The 17,224-nt window shown below is 44.9% G+C and overlaps 1 protein-coding gene across 5 annotated transcripts in view; it reads left to right on the forward strand.

Annotated features, from left to right (window-relative positions):
• Nucleotides 1–17,224, forward strand: part of PCCB (propionyl-CoA carboxylase subunit beta) — an 840,377-nt gene that overhangs the window by 774,849 nt on the left and 48,304 nt on the right. The window lies entirely within an intron of this gene.

Below are 17,224 nucleotides of genomic sequence, written 5' to 3' on the forward strand. Positions count from 1 at the left end.
TATAATGCCGTTGTATCGCTCCATGGTGCGACCGCACCTTGAGCATTGTGTTCAATTCTGGTCGCCGCATCTCAAGAAAGATATAGTAGAATTGGAAAAGGTGCAGCGAAGGGTGACTATAATGATAGCGGGGATGGGACGACTTCCCTATGAAGAAAGACTAAGGAGGCTAGGCCTATACAGCTTGGAGAAGAGACTGCTGAGGGGAGACATGATAGAGGTATATAAAATAATGAGTGGAGTGGAACCAGGTGGATGTGAAGCGTCTGTTCACGCTTTCCAAAAATACTAGGACTAGGGGGCATGCGATGAAACTACAGTGTAGTAAATTTAAAACAAATCGGAGAAAGTTTTTCTTCACCCAACGTGTAATTAAACTCTGGAATTCGTTGCCGGTGAAGGCGGTTAGCTTAGCAGAGTTTAAAAAGGGGTTGGACGGTTTCCTAAAGGACAAGTCCATAAACCGCTACTAAACGGACTTGGAAAAATCCAAAATTCCAGGAATAACATGTATAGAATGTTTGTACGTTTGGGAAGCTTGCCAGGTGCCCTTGGCCTGGATTGGCCGCTGTCGTGGACAGAATGCTGGGCTCGATGGACCCTTGGTCTTTTCCCAGTATGGCATTACTTATGTACTTCTGTACTTATCAAGGTGAATCCCTTGTCTCGGTTTCTATGAAGATCATCTAGCAGGGATACGAGGACTGTTTTTGTTCCATAACTAGGTCTGAATCCAGATTGACATGGATCTAGCCAGTTACTGTTTTCTAGCCATTCATTAAGTTGGACACAGACTGTTCTATGAGTTTCCCTAGAAACGGGACGTTGGATACTGGCCTGTAACTTTCCAGTTTGTCCTGGTCAAGGTTGTTTTTCTTCAGCAGAGGGCGAACCACTGCCCTTTTAATGCTGTTGGTAGTTGCCCATTAGAAAGAGAGGTGTTCACAATTTTTGTGGCGCCTTCTATAAGGCCCATACTTGCCTGCTGCAATATCTTTGATGGGCAGGGATCGAGGGATCAGGTAGTTGGTCGAAGGTCTCTTAGGATTTTGTCAAGGCTCTCCTCTGTCATTAGGTTAAAAGCGTTCCATCTGTCTCTGTTAGGAGGGAGCGAGTTTGTGCACCCCTGGTTGACTGGTTGGGGACTAGGTGGGATTGCCTGTAAATCCTGGTGGATTCTTTTAATATTGTTGGCAAAGTTTTTCAGCAAAATCATTGTAGTTCAGTTTAGACTGGGCAGGCTGGTTCTGTTGTGGCGGTTGCAGTAGGCTGCCTGTTGGTAGTGTAGGTGTAAATAAATAACTCTTATCGGAAAACAATTCCCCACAGGTTATTTATTCCAAGGTTCCTAGCTCAGCCTAGGGGAATATTATACAGAACCTTGCTTTTGGCACCTTGCCAGGTCTGTCCCTTTAGAGAAGTGAAACCAAAGCCACAGTGATTTATATTACTTTTATTACAGGTAAGAAAATATAGATAAGATACAAATATAGAACTCTGCACAAGCTTAGCAGTACAAAAATAGAACTCCTGCTGATAAGATAACTACAAAATATATTGTCCCTAGACTATACACAATGATTCTTATTAGAACACTAGGTAAATTACACAACCTGATCTGTAAAAGAACTGATACTACCGCTTATGAAAAATACAAGTTAGCAGCATATTTCCTGACCACGAGCTGACATGAACCAATCTTTCTTAGATAACTACCACTCAGTAACCCCAGACTAGGAAGTAAATCACAGTGATCTCACTGCTGTCCTTATGCAGACTTACGATGCGACCGGAGCAGATTTCTTCTTAGACTCGATCTGATTTTCCCAGCGAGTCTGTCGTAGATGTAAGTGTAGGTCTCTCTGCAGAAAGCAGGTGTCCGTCTCTCCGTGTTGTTTCTCAGGGCCAATATATCTGCCACACGGTATTTGCACCAGTTATGGAGGTCACTGGGTTGGTACCAAACACAGTCTCTGGCTCACCCCAAGCCTTGCTGGGTTTCTCAGGTCTTCTTACCAGTTACCCCTCTTCCAGTGGTCCCCGACGACGACTACTGAATAATCTTCTTCTCTTCCTGCTTTCTTAGACCCTGGTCAGGTGATAGCACGGACCAATCATGATCTCGTCCAGCTCAGTACATGGGCAAGAAGAGTTTTTTGTTTGTGACCTTGGAAATGGTAACTTCTGGTGCCATGGGTCTGACTCCCTTCTCAGCTTCTCAGGGTGATAGAAGAGGATGGTTGGAACACAGAATGTTCTTGTCTTTAGTAATCCTGCCAGTGATTTTCCACAAGCTGAAAAGCTGGATCTTGCTGATATAGAAAGGTTTCTGGTCAGAGGTCGTAGACTCCATCTTGCTGTATTATTTTTTTTTCATATTTTTATTAAGGTTTTTTTCAAAACATATAATATAAAAGTAAACACAAAATCAAACAATATCAACAATCCATGGTAAATAAGCGTAAATAAAAGATCAGAACAACATTATCAACGTTCCATGACAATACCCTTAGACAAATAGCATGGATACATAAAGTATTATGATGAATGAGGCTTGTATGAACCAAGACCAGCTCAGGTGAGATCACAGGGAAATACCCCTACAGTAGGTGCCCACAAATCAGAAAAGGAGCTGAGACATTAATAAGGGGTATTATGAGGGACTGTACAAGGAAGAAGGTGGGGGAGAATGGACATGGCCCAGGAGTATTTGGATAGATGTTTACTACCAAAATTTCACAGAGTAGCAGTTAGCAGGCTTAAATGTGCTGGTCATAGGGACTGACGTCCAGCAAACTATTAAACAATCTAAGCCCTATAAGGCACCAGGGCTCGATGGATGTAGGTTGGAATTTTACAAAATCCTCCAAGACATGATAAGGATCCCTATGAGTGTAATGTATTCTCAGCTAATAGAGATTAGTGTCATACAGAAAATGACCAATGTTGAATTGATAATGGTGATACCGAAACCAGGGAAGGACCCTTTGCAGCTGGAGTCCTGTGGTCTGATATCCCTAATCATTGTAGATCAGAGGTTACTCGCTAAAACTTTAGAAAACTGGTTAAGGGAAATTCTCCCTCAATTGGTTCAATCTAGCCAGGCGGGCTTTGTAAAAGACCAATATGCAGTGCTGAATGTATGTTGGGTCCTAGCATCGGTGGAATGTTGTTGACAGAAACAGAATGAATCATTATTAGTGAATTTTGACGTGGAGAAGGCACTTGATAAGAGTGAATTGGCAGTATATGTTTTTGATGTTGAGGAAGTTTGGTCTTGATGGGATGTTTACTCAAGATATAGGGCTACCTTGTAATCTAAATGGCGGATGACATTTAATGTGATCAAGTGCAAAGTGATGCATGTGGGAAACAGGAACCCGAATTATAGCTACGTAATGCAAGGTTCCAGGTTAGGAGTCAATCATAGAGAGATTTTTAATTAACATTTCTACAGTATGCTCAAAAGTGTCCAATGCAGGACACAATAAAAAAATATAATCCGCATAAGACAATATTTGTACCCCAAGAGAATTAAACAAAGCTCTAAGCAGCCTCGTATAAACACCACACCCAAGCAACCAAGAATCAGAAGGGGCACCACATAGTTTCTCTTACTCAAAAACTCTCTGAACCGTTTTATTACTTTTCCACCTTTAGCCTATGAAGCACTAAAGAATGATCAATGATGTCAAAGGCTGCGGAAATGTCAAACTGCAAAAGAGCAGCTTCACCAACTCTACGCAATATACCTTTTACCTCAGATGTTAAAGTAAGAAGAAGGTTTCTGTACTATGAAAAGGACGGAAACTATGTTGCATGAAATGTAAACAGTCATTAGCAAAGATGAATTCCTGAAATGGTTGATATGCCAGAAACTCCTTGAGTTTAACAACTCAAGGAATACCCACAACTAGCTGGTACACTAGTAGATTTAGGAATTAGGGGTAAGAATTACACCAGAAATAGAATCAGGATAGGAGCCATCATCTAAAAGTGATCTCTTTTTAGTACAGTTAATCAAGTTACCAGATTCATAGGAATCATTTTCAACAAATATGATGGGCAGTTATCCAACTCAGGGCCGCCGAGAGGGGGGGACAGGGGGGACAAAATTCCCGGGGCCCGGGCCTCCAAGGGGGGCCCGGCACCGCAGTCCCACCCGCCTTCGGGCCACTTCCACCCGAACCCCCGCCAGCAGAAGTGCTGTCTTCTGACTCCGGCGTGCGTGGCCCACACAGATGCGTTCCTCTCAGCTGATCTTCGCTGTACTCTGCAGGGCTTCTGTGCGTCTGACGTCCTGCACTGGAAAAATGCCTGCAACAGGCAGGGCACAGCTGAGCACTGGCAGTGGGGCACCCGTTTGTGCTGCTGCGCCCCTGTCTCCCCCCCCCCCCCCCCCCCCCGTGACAAATCAGAGAGGCTGGTGCAGGGCAGCAAGCAAGCTCCTCCAGCACAGCCCACAGCCTGAGAAAGAAAAAATAGGTGGTGGGTGATCTGTTTGAACTGCTGTCGTTGCCGGCGGTCTGAAAGACAAGCTTGAAGGTAGGACGCTGGAGCTTGAGAAAGAGGGGAGATGTCGGACCGTGGGCGGGGTAGAGGAGTGGCAGGGGGAGATAATGGATGGGGAGGAGAGTGGAAGAGAGGGAGAGAAATGTTGCTTTCTATGAAGCTTTGGTCTTTGTCGATTTGTGAATTGGGTTTTGGAATATAGGACCTTTCCACGTCCTGAACAAGGGGTTACACTGAAGGAAGGAAAGAAGTTCTGAGGTAAAATATTTCCTTTGGGTTACCACAAACTTAATTGCTTAAATGTGGAGAGCTTTAAGGATAATGGGTGTTAATTTTGGTGGGGAATTCCTACTGAAGGAAGTTGGCCTCTGAGAAACCAGCAATCACTTTTCAGGTCTCTTCAGCTCTTGAGTTGTGCCTGGAGCACACATGCTTGTGGCTTGGTCTTCTAATTGCTAAGGTGTGACTCACTTAACTAGTACAAAACAGTGCAATACCTTAACCTGCTGCCAGTCAGGAAGCCTGAGGATGGGCATTGCCCATTTGTTTAAATATTTATTGGATTTTAAAGGTTACAAATAGCAGGAATGCCCAAACTTAATTGCTGCTCTACAGATAGTTTGGCTAGCATTTGTTTGCATCAGTACTTCTTAGGTCTTTATTACCCACTGAGGAGAAAAAAAAAAGCTGCTCTGGAAGTCTCCATATGGGGTCACTGATGTGTTTTCACCATGGCAACGCTGCAGGATAAAAATCACGGTTGCCAGATGGGCGGTTTTCCGCAACCCGCCACGGGAAACGTTTGCCCGCGGCGGGTTGCGGTTTTTTGGGCTCGTTTTGTGTTTTTCTGTGCGGATTTTGGGGCGGTTTTTCGGCCGGCGGGGGGTGGGGCTAATGACGACGGAGGCGGGGTTTGTGGCATTTTGGGCGGGGTTTAGTGACGTATTAGGCGGGGTGGTGGGGGTGATGACGAAAGCGGTGGGGCTGATGACGGCGGGGGCGAGGGTGATGACGGAAGGGACGGGGTTGATGACGGTGGGGGTGGGGTGTGTGCGGGTTTTGGGCTGTTTTGTGTGGGAAATTTTTTTTTTTTTTTGGCAACCCTGATAGAAATAAGCACTGTTCTGTTTCTGGGGTGTAAAAGTTGGCAACTACAGTGGCAGGGAAATGCCAACAGTGTGAGGAGAAAGCTGCAGTTTTCTTTTTTTTTTGCTGATGAAAGACCATCAGATAAGCAGTGCTCTGGTTCCTCTGGGTGAGCACAGCCTGCAGTTAATGTGGCTGAAGCGGTGGCAGACGTAGTTTTGACAGGAACTGCAGCCGTGTTTGCAGCATTCACGGAGTCGCTGCTATAGAGGGGCCTCCTCACAGGGTCCATCTTAGCTATTGCGGGGCCCTGTGCAAAGGTTTAGTGGGGCCCTCCAGCCCTTGCTTCCCCCCACCTAGCCCCGCCCACTGTTGACATTGTGCAACAGAATATTTTAATAGACAGCATAGGGTGTAAGCAAAGATGGAACATGTAAATAAAATAGATTAACAGTTTTTTAAAAAGTTGCAGGGATCACGTGACACCATGACCGAGGGAGGCTGAAAGTAATGACCTCTCCGGCTCCCGATTTCCCTCCTGTGAGTATTTATCAGGTCTCCAAGACAAAACGGAGAACCAGGAGGTACTTGTATGTGTCTAAGTGGCAAGAGCATAGTTTTCTACCCACCAATAGCGATATGACGGCAAGAAGCATGCAGAAAGAAAAGCGATATGACGGCAAGAAGCATGCAGAAAGAAAAACTTTGCGGCAAGGGTGGAGAAGACAAAATGGCACCGCCTGTAAGTCCGCCCTGTGAGACGGTGTTATCGGCATGGATTGCCGAGATAACTGCTGAAATGTCCCCCGTGATGGAGGACTTGCTGGAGTGCAGGCTCTCACCTATAGACTCAAAGCTTGAAAAAGTGCAAGCTCAACTCGCTGACCTCTCCCGTGATTGTATGGCTTTTCAAGTACGGGCGAGTGAGATCGAAGATAGAGTGACGGTAGTAGAGGAATCGCAGGACTTTCTTTAAAAGATTATTGGCTATGGAAGAGAAAGTGGAAGACCTTGAAAATAGGTCTCGTAGGAACAACCTCCGCATGATAGGGTTGCCGGAAAGTGTATCAGAGCAGGGCCTGGAGGTATTCCTATCTCGTTGGATTTCACAAGAACGACAGCTCCCTTAGGCCTTGGGGCCATTGCATATAGAGAGGGCTCACTGATTAGGTGTGAAAGCAGCGGGAGCAGCTAAACCCAGAGTAGTAATAATGTGTTTCTTAAATTATGCTCAGAAGCAAGAAGTGATGCAGCAGCTTAGATCTGGAAAATCATTGAGCTATGAAGGATCGCAGGTTCGCTGCTTCCAAGATTACTCTGCTGGAGTGGCAGCAAAGCGCCGTACCTTCTCAGGAATGTGTTCTAAATTATTTAATAAGAAGATTAGATTTGCGTTGCAATATCCAGCAAAACTGCGAATCACTTACAACGGAAATACAAAATTTTATGACTCGGCAGAATCAGCCCAGTAATTTCTGCAGCAGCTTGAACAAACAAATTCAGCAGACCGCTGAAGTGTTGTGGATTATATCCTATTTGAGTGACTGGAAGGAGCGGTGGTTTGGATAAATATTGGATTGATGCGCTCTCTAAAGTTGTAATACGACCATTATGGGAGATGATGTTTGAGCTGGATGGAAGAGGTTCTGCACTAGAGGACTATTAATATCGAACTATGAACGGCCGGTGGAATGTAAGGTTGAAATCTTAGTAGAAAGGAGGACTGCTATAAGATAGGGGGGGAAATTTATATTTTTGTGTTTAGGTTTTGGGTGAGGTATGAGTGACTGTTTATTAACAAGTTTTGGAAAGGTTGACTTTTGAATGAGGAGGGGAGGAGGGAGGGGCGTCTGACGTAATGGTTCCAATAGGAGGAACTTGGTACAAGGGGTTGGGGGGGGGGGGAGGAATGGGATAGGAGTGGGGGGTGGTAGGGGGGTATGGGGTTATTTTGGGGTTTTTTGGGAATAAAGGGAGTAGATGGATTCATAACCAGGTCCTGTTTTTTTGGGTTTATGTTCTGCAAGATAGTACCCGGGGTTGGGGGGGACAGAGGCTGGGATGTCCTTTCTGGCTCATACTAAAGTTTTTTATGACTAAAGTTCAGTTAATTTAACGGAATGGTAAGGGTTGTAACATGGAATGTTGGTGGAGTTAATTCACCTATAAAGCGGTCTAAGATTTTGCAACAATTAAACAGACAGAAGGCAGATATAGCGCTTTTACAAGAGACACATCTAAATCAAGTAGAGCATGCCAAACTCAGCACCTGGTGGGTGGAGGACTGCATAGCGGCCCATGCGCAGGGGAAGAAAGGAGGAGTGGCGATCCTATTCAGGAAAGGGTTAGCATCAAAAATAGATACAATTGCTGCAGACCCAGCAGGAAGATTCATTATTGTAGAGGCAATAGTGGAGAGACAGAAACTGCTTATCTGTAGTATGTATGCCCCAAATACTTATGATCGGGGATTCTGTTGTACAGTGATTAATTTGTTGTTGCAGCAGTCATCTGCAGCTATAATGGGGGGGAGGGGGTTTCAGCGCAGTGTGGGACCCATTGATGGATAAATTGATACCTGGGAGTGCTTTATCATAGGCCTAGGACTTTTGCTTCCCAGGATCGATATGCAGGCCTGCTATGCAGGAAGCTGAGTCTGGTAGCTGGAAAATGTGTCTTACAATACTGGACTAGTCCGGAGGCCCCTGCCTTCTGGCACTGGCGGAACCAGGTACACCTTTTGGTGTCATGGGAAGCCAGAGAGGCAAGACAATCACCTAGGCATAGGAAACTTTTTCTTCAGATATGGTCACCTTACCTGCAAATTCTTAGCCCTAAGAGGCACAGTTTGCTAATTAACCCATAAAGAAGAACTTTCAGAGATAATAGGACCTGGTCAGAGACTTTGAGGTAGGGAGGGTGGGATAGGGGGCAGCTAGGGGTGGACAGCGTGGGAGGGTGGGCGACGTGTGATGTTCTGTTTACAACTAAGGAGTACTAACTGGGGGGAGTACTGGAAGAAAGGGGATGTCGGGGAAGGAGTGAGGAAATAAAGTCTGATGATGACCAGGATATAAGGATTTGCTGACATATGTTAGGAGAGATAATGGGTTGTATACTATAGTAGCAGAGAGCTCTATATGTTGAATCCAGTGTGTCATTAATAATAATTGTTGGAACTCTGATAAACTTATAGGAGAGGTGGTTCTTGGGAGTGGATAAGAAGGGGAGGAAAGAGTTAAAATGCTGATGATGTGGCTATTATTTTGCTTTGACGGAGACGGGCTCGTTCGTAACTCAGTATAGTGAGTCTGTTGACTGTTTATTTAGTTGTATCATCAATAAACTGTTGGGGGGAAAGGGTAGGATGGGGAAGTTAGGGAATGGGGAGAAAAGTTAAAAGTTTTAGAATGTCGCTCAGTAATATGCTGGATTTACACAGCATAATTCGTTTGTGAACTTTGTTCAGTGACATGTACTGAATGATTAATATGCTGAAATATTAATAAAATCGTTTAAACATAAAAAAAGTTGCATGTCAGAAAGGTGCTTAATTATTATCTTAGCAAGGGAAGAAGTGGATAAACATGTCCTACTATTGTATATGCATCCAGTGTCACGTATGTGTGTGTGTCTAGCAAGTTGCTTCTGAATCACTGAGTCCCTGCTGTCTCCTCTCCAAGCATCCATTTCTCCCTATCCTATTTCCCCAGCCCTTCTAAATCCCCAGTCCCCACTCCCATCAACACTCAACCCCTCAAATCCAAATTATTTCTTTGCCACTGCCAGTCTTCCACTTAATTCCTCACCCAATCCTCACATTTATGCTTTTCTATTAAACAACCCAGTTCTTGCTCAACCACCCCCAAAATATGTATCATTCTGTTGCCTTCCCTTAATTCAGCAGTCTAGCATGTACCGCCTGCTTCTCTTACTCGCTCTGTGACCCAGCACATTTTTTCTGTCTCCTTTGTGTGAACATTTTATCTTTGTAGAACATCTGCAGTGATTGTCCCCTCTTTATACTGGAAGCCAAAACTGTTGCATGCATTCACAGCTGTCACGAGGCCCTGCAGGATACCCGCAATTTCCTGGTGTACGAGTTTGCAGCTGTGTCACGGCGATCTTCTCTTTCATCTTTTTTTCTTTATTTCTCTATTTACATAGTAACATAGTAGATGACGGCAGAAAAAGACCTGCACGGTCCATCCAGTCTGCCCAACAAGATAAACTCATATGTGCTACTTTTTGTATATACCTTATCTTGATTTGTATCTGCCATTTTCAGGGCACAGACCGTAGAAGTCTGCCCAGCACCAGCCCCGCCTCCCACCACCGGCTCTGCCACCCAATCTTGGCTAAGCTTCTGAGGATCCATTCCTTCTGAACAGGATTCCTTTATGTTTCTCTCTTCTCTTCTTCTCCACTCCTAGTTAGCAGTGTAAGCTCATTTTCCTCTTCTCTCACCCTCTCACCTACTTATCATCTTTCCATCTCTCACTTTTACAACCTCCTCAGCCCTCCCATTGTCCCCTGCCTGTTTGTCTGTCTCTCTCCCTCCCCCCCCCCCCAGTCTATTCTCACTTTGTCTTTCCCTCACTCCCTCTCCCAAGCCCTCATCTACTTTTTTCTGTCTCTCATTCCCTCACCAGCCTCAGCTCTTTCCCTGTAACTCTAGATGTCTAGGCCATTTCCTCTTTTTGTTACCCCCACCCAGCTTCCTATTCCTTCTCAACTTATCTCCATTTCCATGTTTGCCTTGCCTTTCCGTTGTCCCATTTCTTTATAATGCTTCCTAGGCTCTCTGTTCCTCTGATCCTTTACACTACCTCTGCACCCCTTCCCCCTTTATTATTCTCTCCCACTCACTACAGCATCACCCCTCCCACAGCCCCAACATTAACACTCTTCTCCCATCCCTAACATCTGCCACCCCTAACATCTGCCAATCAGTCCCCTTCTCCCATCTCTAGCATCAGACTCTCTCCCACCGTATCATCTACCTTGTGTCTCTCCTTCTGTCTCCTCAAATCCATCATCCACCTCTCTCATCCATTCTCCCCTTCCCTCCTCAAAAAATGATCTGGCATCTTTCTTCCTCTCTTCCTCCCCCCAGTATGATCTGGCATCTTTCCCCTCTCTTCCCCCACCCAACATGGTCCGCCATCTCTGCCTCTCTCTCTCTCTCCATTCCATCCTATCCTGACTGCACATTGCATATCTCCCTCCTCTTATCAAGCATCTCTCCTCTTTCTTCCTCCCACCCTTCCAAATTTTCCAATGATTATCTTTCCTCTCTTCCTCCATCCTCCCACCCCTACCATGAGGTCCAGTATCTCCCCTTCTTGACACCCCTCTGTGACCTCTTCTCCCCCCCCCCCCCCTTCAAAAAAAAAAAAACTTCCTTTCGTGGTTATTTTTTGTTTGTTTTTTGCAGCATCAGTACACTGAAGAAGAGCAAGGCACTGTGGAACCTCTTGTTTGAGCACCAGAAAGTCCCTGCCTTCCTGACACCTGCTTCCTGTTGCATGTGGGCGGGACCTAGCAACTTCCTGGTGCTCAAATTCGAGGCTCCACGGTGCCACCTTCTTCAATGTACCAATGCTGTTCCTGCAAAAACTAAGATTCACAAAAGGAAGGTTTGAGGGGAGGGTCACAGAGGCTGTCTCAAAATGCAGGACCTCCTGAAGGACGGGGAGGGAGGAGGACAGAAATGATATGCAGAACTTGGCTCTGCCCCTCAGCGGGAGTTTCAGTTTCCCCCACAGGAGTGCAGGAGCAGGTCTGCAGTGGGACATGATAGGGCCAGGGTTCCCTGGGAGTGTGAGGCCCTGTGCGGCCGCCCCTGCACATGAATTTATTCTTATGTTGCACAGAGCCCTTTTTATGAGCAGAGATTTACCCTCTATTTCTTTTGTTCTACCTAATGCCTCTGTTGCAACTTCTTATTTAGCAGGTAAATGGGCCAGGTTAGAAAGGGTAGAAGATTAGGATTTATTTATTTATTTATTTGAAACATTTCTAAACTACACTATCCATTAGTCCTAGACGGTGTACATCAGGAACATGGACAATAAAAGAAACAAAAAGCATTGCAGAATATACAAAAACTACAACAAAGAATCATCAAATGTACTATGACTAGAAACTTGTGGCTGCAAGCTTTAATATTCAAGTTAAACTGAAGAAGCCTGGGCAAAAATAAATGATTTTAACTGTTTCTTAAACTGAAGGATTGAGGTTATAATACGTATGTTCATGGGCAAAGAATTCCAAAGAGATATGTCCTCAATCTGAAGCATTGCCGAACAGTTAGCTTCAAGTCTAACACACTTAACAGAGGGAATATCCAATAAAGGTTTATCTGCACAACATAAACTACGAGACTGCTGATACAATATTAAACCTGAAGCTAACGCCAGGGGTGCATCATTGCTCAAGGGCTTGAAAATCAAACCTACTCCACCAAAGCAGAGGAAGCCAGTGCAAATCCTTCAAAGCTAATGTAATGTGATCAGATTTCGCAATCCTGTCAGAAGCCTAGCAGCCGAATTTTGCACAATTTGAAGAGAATGAATCTTCGATTTAGAGAGGCCCAAGTACAGTAAGTTAAAGTAATCCAGAACAGATAATATCAAAGCTTGCAAAACTGTCCGGAACTTCTTCATGTTAAGATTAAGAAGTTGAAGAATTTGTTATCTGAGATAAAGGCCTTATCCCAATCAAATCCTGCATGTATCAAATCAAATACAGAAAGCAACAGCATTTCAATAGAATGGTAGATTAAAATCATATTGACAAACATCAATAAAAATCATTCTATTCAAGGAAATCATGTAATTGATCCAACACAGGCCTTTCCAAAATTTTTGTTAATTTCAACATTGAGATTGGACAATAGTTCACAACTTGTTGAGGATCAAATGCTTCACCCTTCAGCAAAGAACAAACAGCTGCCTCTTTCAAAGTCCCAGGGACGTAGGAGCTAGAATAAAATTTGGGAGAGAGATGAAGTTCCACTGGGAAAACGATCCTTCTGTTGTCCAAAGTTTTGATAAGGAGGACTTTGCTACTTACATTTCCAAGCTTTTGTCCAAGCTTAAAATTTAAATGGTTTAAGCCTACATCATAAGAGCATAAGAATAGCCAAACTGGGTCAGACCAATGGTCTATCCAACCCAGTATCCTCTCTGCAGAAACCCGAATATCTAATATAATAATTTACTCCTCCAACATTCCAATGTGTCTCACTGGGATCGTAACCACCTGCTGACATCACTTCTCCAACGTTCTCCTCCAATGTTCCAATGTGTGTCACTGGGATTGTAACCACCTGCTGACGTCACTCCTCCAACGTTCTCCGTCCCCCCTCCCTCCCAGTTCCATGGGACCCTGGAACTGGGAGGGAGGGACGGAGGAACAGAGGGAGGGGGGATCCTGGAACTGGGAGGGAGGGAGGGAGGAGGACACTGGGACTCGGAGGGAGGGAGGGGGGCCTGGAACTCAGAGGGAGGTGGAGGGGGCAGGGGAGAGATGCTGCACATGGATGGGCAGGGCACAGAGGACGTTGCCTGCATATGGATGAATGCAGGAGAGAGAGCATAATGCAGGGGAGGGAGGGGACCCTGAAACTCGGAGGGAGGCAGGGAGGGGATGACCCTGGAACTCGGAGGGAGGGAGGGAGGGGACGACCCTGGAACTTGGAGGGAGGGAGGGGGGGACAACCCTGGAACTCGGAGGGAGGGGGGCCTGGCACACACTCTCATGCTCACACACACACTCTCTCTCTCTCTCACAGACACACTCGCACCCAGTCTCACTCTCTCTCTGTCACACACACACACGCACGTTCACTCTCTTTCTCTCATACAGTCACTCTCACACATACACTCTCCGAGGAAAACCTTGCTAGCGCCCGTTTCATTTGTGTCAGAAACGGGCCTTTTACACTAGTTAGCAATATTTCCATACTACCACGCAGTGGTTTCCCCATGACTATCTCAATAGCAGACTATGAACTTTTCCTCCAGGAATTTGTCCAAACCTTTTTTTTTAAACCCAGATATGCTAACCACTGTTACCATGTCGTCCTCTGGCAACGAGTTCCAGAGCTCAATTATTCATTGAGTGAAAAATATTTCCTCCTATTTGTTTTTAAGTTTACTTTCTTTTATTGATTTTCAATACAAAGTTAAAACAAGAGCTCGCAGCCTAATGACAAGTTACAGTTTACAATACAAGGCAAAATAGGAGCTCACAGTCATGAAACAGGAAGCAGTACCAAAATTAGAGTAAAGGAGGGAGAGCAAAGGAGGAAAAGAAGAGGGGGGGGGGGAAAGGAGGATATACAACAAGACATGAAGCATGACATGAAGCATGCATATGCCATAAGATACACCAAGTTTAGTAATCATCACTTTACATCGTTAAAATATGATACAAGTGGAAGCCATTTTTTCCTATACAGGGTAAAATGAAAAGATTTTTTTTGCAAGGTATGTTTCGTATTTGTAAGTTTGAAACAATAAGTTCCACCATTCTTGGTAAGTGATTTGATGTAAGGACTTCCAACGCGAACAGATTACTTTCAGAGCTAAAGATATCATTCATTGGGATTCAACAAGCTTTTAAAGGACTGATCTTTAAGTATCACAAATTTAAAAGTTATTGAACTTAGAAGGTGGAAAATGTCTACCAGCTGTGCCCAGATTTCTTTCCAATAATTTTGAATACACACACAATCAAATATGAGGTGCCTAATATTACCTATTTGAGACTGACAAGACCAACATAAGCTAGAGTTAGAGGGAATAATAGCATGCATCCTATGCGGTGTCTACAAAATTCTATGCATAAAGAAATATAAAGACTGTATCATTGAAGAAGAGTTAGAGCATCTAAAGAGGGAATTCCATAACTGCCCCCATAGCTTATCTGAAGTAGACTGCTGAATGTCTTCCTCCCAACATTTTCGTAAACCTGTACACTTAGCAGGGGATTTACTTAGTAGATATTTATAAATGTGGGAAGCTGCGTGGCCAGAATGCTGAAGCCTCAGATTGAAATCAGTAAGCTCAGGGATTTTGAGACAGTAGCTGAATTTGTAATTTACTTTTTTTTAATATGGAGCTGATGAGGGTGGGGAAAGAACGTATAATCACGCTCATCTAAATGATGCAAGCGACAATCCACCACCCCCAACTCTTGAATAAGGAAGTTTACCCCTTTCCCTTCATGGTCTTTGGATGGTCTTTTGGGCAGCTTGCATCAGTGGGTCACTAGTGATGTTAAAATCCCCTCCCAGGATTAAAGGATATTCATCGAAGGCGGCCAAGCGTGCTGCCAAAAGTGTAAAGAATTTGTGTGAATATGAATTAGGTGCGTAGGTGTTGCAAAGAGCCACCCGCTTTCCTTGCAGTAACCCTGCCACAATTAGAAAACAACCTTCTGGGTCTTGATATAGCTTATTTATCGTGAAAACCACATTTTTCTTGATCAATATGGCCACTGCCTGCTGTTATAGGCGGCAAAGCAGAGATCCCCCACCCAGTCCCTCTTTAGCTTAAGGTGTTCTGCTTTCCCCAAATGGGTTTCTTGTAGAAATGCTATGTCTGTACGTAGTCTCTTAAGCGCCTGTAAGATTTTAGTTCTTTTTACAAGAGAATGGACACCATCAACATTCAGCGATACCACTTTAAGAGCAACCATGGAGCACCGTCAGTAGTCGGGAATCAAATGAGTACACCACTATCCTCATTGTGCCTAGGAGACCTCCCAGCTGAGTCCCCCAGACAACTGTGAAGTAAACAACATGAAGCAGAGACTTCCCCCTCCAGTCACCCTGCAATATCAGCCCCCCCCCTTGTAGCTTATTGGATTTCAATGAACATGAATCACACTTGTCCCCCCTAACGTCCCACGTTCCCCCTCCCCCACCAGAGACTAAACCAATCCCTCCCTCCCCCTTCCTGACAACCCTCCAAAGAAACCAACAGTACTAGCACACATAACCCATACAAAATCACAACAAACATTCCCCTTTCCTTCACACCATTAACCCTCCCATGCCCCTGTTTATTTTCTCAGAATCTGCCTTTGCTAATCAGGCAACGGAAGCAGTGGCCCGTCTCATCTCTCTGGGCAAAGTTACATATGCCCTCCAAATATCTAGCTTTCCCAACCTTGAATCTGCTCATGACAGGCTTACACCGTCAGGCAGTATGGACCCTTGTAATTAGAAAGGAACCCAGTATGTAGTAGATATAATAAGATAGTGTATTACAATCTTACCAATGGCAATACAGGTGAGTCAAGCATTCACATAATGGAACCACATATCATGGTACGTCCTCTTTCTCTAGCCTTCTGGAGTCTTCCTTCTCTGGTCTTCTTCTCCTCTTGTCTCCTTCTTCTTCTCGTCTCGTCTGAACTAATACTCCTCAAACTGCTGCTTATATACAATTTTGGCCCTATTCGTTTCAATGGACCCCAGCTGTCTCAACAGGGCGCCTAGCCCTTATCAGTTGATCAGAATGACTTCATATGTTCCCAAACCTTCCTGTAGCCCCCCCTTTGGATGTTCTCATCCGGGGTGCAGCTGACCCAGTACTATCTCTACATAACCATAGCAACCCTTGCTTATGACGTCTTGAAGGTGCCAATCTCAGGATTGTTTATAGAGTAGATAGCCCCTACCCTTGCCAGTTCTCAATTACCTCATCTCAGCACTTGCCACAGTGAAATGTAACTGTGTCAAAGGTGATCTCTGATTTTTACAGGCTAGCTCTCTTTTGTATCAGAGATGATTCTGATTTTAAGAAGCCTAGCTCTTATTATGAGCCATTGGCCTGTATTACTGAGAACAAGGGCTAGCATAACTCTTCACCCCCACCCCCACCCCCTTCTATAAGCAGTAAAAGTAAGATCTTCCCAGGGAATATTCTGAAACAGTAACATACTAAAACGAACCCCTGCTCGAACCAACCAGCTAATAATGAATGGGAAGCATGATGTCCAGTATGGCCTTCAGGTTCACCCGAGCTCCAGGCAGAGGCCCAGGCTTCTAAACGTCGTCAGGCTCCTCGACAATAGCCGAGCGTGTCAGCATACCAAACCCATGATCAGTGCAAGTGTGGTACTGTAGAGAGAATCGCGCATCTCCGCCAGTCATTGCAGTTTGGCCACAAATGTGCCCAGATCTCCAGGCTCCGTGAAAAAGATAGTTTTATTGTTGTGCACCACACACACCTTCACCAGGTACAATAGTGCAAATCTTATTCCTTTGTCAAAGAGATGCTTACAATGTCGGCCCATCTGCTTCCTCTGATCAGCAACACATGCCAAGTAATCTTGGAAAAGTAGCAGCTTATGTCCGTTGTAGTCAAGCGATTTCCTTCCTCTCTATGCCTGTAACACTCGCTCTTTATCCGCATAATTAAGTATTCTGGCCATTACAGGTCTCGGGCGCTGTTCCCCCTCACGCATAGCCCCAACTCGGGGGATCCTCTCGACTCTCATTACCTTGTCTGGTAACTGTATGTTTAATTGTTCCAGCAGCGGAGTCACGTGACGCTATGTACCGGAGCGGTCGATGCTAGACTAGCTCCAGGTACCTCCTTGTAATTCC

This window comes from Microcaecilia unicolor, chromosome 10, assembly GCF_901765095.1.
Source record: "Microcaecilia unicolor chromosome 10, aMicUni1.1, whole genome shotgun sequence".
Taxonomy (NCBI): domain Eukaryota; kingdom Metazoa; phylum Chordata; class Amphibia; order Gymnophiona; family Siphonopidae; genus Microcaecilia; species Microcaecilia unicolor.